The sequence below is a fragment of the Marmota monax genome, unplaced genomic scaffold (assembly GCF_021218885.2).
Source record: "Marmota monax isolate L192 unplaced genomic scaffold, Marmota_monax_Labrador192_F-V1.1 WCK01_AAM20220418_F8-fsc00248, whole genome shotgun sequence".
NCBI classification, from domain to species: domain Eukaryota; kingdom Metazoa; phylum Chordata; class Mammalia; order Rodentia; family Sciuridae; genus Marmota; species Marmota monax.
In genome coordinates this window covers 1,383,934-1,386,072 of record NW_026692019.1, presented here as the reverse complement: position 1 = coordinate 1,386,072, position 2,139 = coordinate 1,383,934, and positions in this window count along the sequence as shown.

Sequence of the window (2,139 nt, the reverse complement as noted above, 5' to 3'; positions counted from 1 at the left end):
TAACCTGAACAGTAACCCTAACCCTATCCATAATTTGAACCCTAACACTAAACTTAACCCTACATTAACACTAAGCTAACAGTAACCCTAAATCTAAGGCTAACCCTATCCTTAAGCCGAAACCTAACCCTAATGCTAACCTTAACAAAACCCTAAACCTAACCCAACTTTAACCCTAATCCTAAACTTAACCCAAAACCTAACACCAACCCTAACCATAACCTTAACCCTAACACTAAACCTGACCCTAAGCCTAATGCTAACCCTAACCGTAATCCCAATACTAACCTAACACTAACCATAAAACAAACCTTAGCCCTAACCATAACACTAAACCTAACAGTAACTTTAACCCTAACCCTAAGACTAACCATAAACTGAAGACAAACCCTAACCTAAACCATAGTTCTAAACTTAACATAACCCTAACCCTAAACCTAAACCTAAACCTAAACCTAACCCAATCAATAACCCTAACTCCAAACCTAAGCCTATCATTGACCCTAAACTTAAACATAACCCTAAACCTAACACTAATCCTAAACTGAAAATTAACCCTAATGCTAACACAAACCCTTACCATAACCTTAAACATAAACCTAACACTCACAGTAACCCTAAGAATGGCCCTAACCCTAACCTAACCCTAATTATAATCCTAATCCTATCCATACCCCAACCCTAAGCCTAAACCTAAACCTAACACAACCCCTAACACTAATCCTAACACTTACTCTAAAACTAACTATAACCCTAACCCTAAACGTAACTCTTAACTAACTCCAACACTTACCCTAACCCTAATCATAAACCTTACTCTAACACTATACCTATCCCGTAAAATAACTCTAAATCTAACCCTAACCCTAACACTAAACCTAACTCTTAAACTAACCCTAACAGTTAATATAACCCAAATCCTCACCCTTACCATAACACTAACCCTAAACATAACCCTAACTCTAAAAGTAACCCTAAGCCTAACCCTATCCGTATTTACTACACTAAACCTAACACAAACCCTAACATTATAACTTACCCTAAATCTTTTCCTGAACCCCAAACTAACCCTAACATTAATCATAACCATAACACTAATCCTAACCCTATATCTAACCCTAACACTAACCCTAACACTAAAACTAACCCTTACTTCAACACTAAGATGAACCGGAACTCTAACTCTAACACTAACCCTAAATGTAACCTTAACCCTAACCCAATCAATAATACTAATCCTAACCCTGACACTAACCTTAACCCTAAAACTAACCCTAACACTAACCCTAAACCTAAAACTAATCCTAATGCAAGCCCAAACACTAACACTAATCCTAACACTAAAGCTAATCCTAACCATAACTCTAACAGTAACACTAATCCTAAACTTAACCTTAACACAAAACCTATCCCTAATCCTAACACAAAATCTAACACTAACCTAAACTTAACACTAACCATAACACTAATCCTAACCCTAACCCTAAGCCTAAATGTAACCCTAACACTAGCACTAATTCTAAACCTAACACAAACCCTAACACTAACTCTATCACTAACCCTAAAAATAATTTTAATGCAAAGCCTAACCCTAACACTAACCCTAACCCTAAACCTAACAGTAAACCTAACCCCTAAATTACCTAACCCTAAACTTTACCTTAACCTGAAAAATAAACCTTACCCTAAAGCTAAAAATAAACCTAATGCTAACAAAAAAAAATGACTCTAATCATAAACCAAACACTAACCCTAACCCTAACATTAACACTAAACCTAAAACACACCCTAACATAAGGTAAGCCTAATGCTTACCCTAATTCAAACCATAAACCTAATCCTAACACTAACCTAACACTAAACCTATCCTTAAACCTAACTCTAATATAACACTAACCCTAACCATAATTTTAAACCTAACAATAACCCTAACACTAACCCTAACACAAACCCTAATCCTTACCCTAACACTAATCCTAACCAAACCCTAAATAGAACCCTAATACTAATCCTAATGCAAACCATAACACTAATGCTAACTCTAACCCTAACACTAATCCTACCCTTAAACCTAACCTAACACTAAACCTAAACCTAACACTAACCCTAACCCTTACCCTAACACCAACACTATAACTA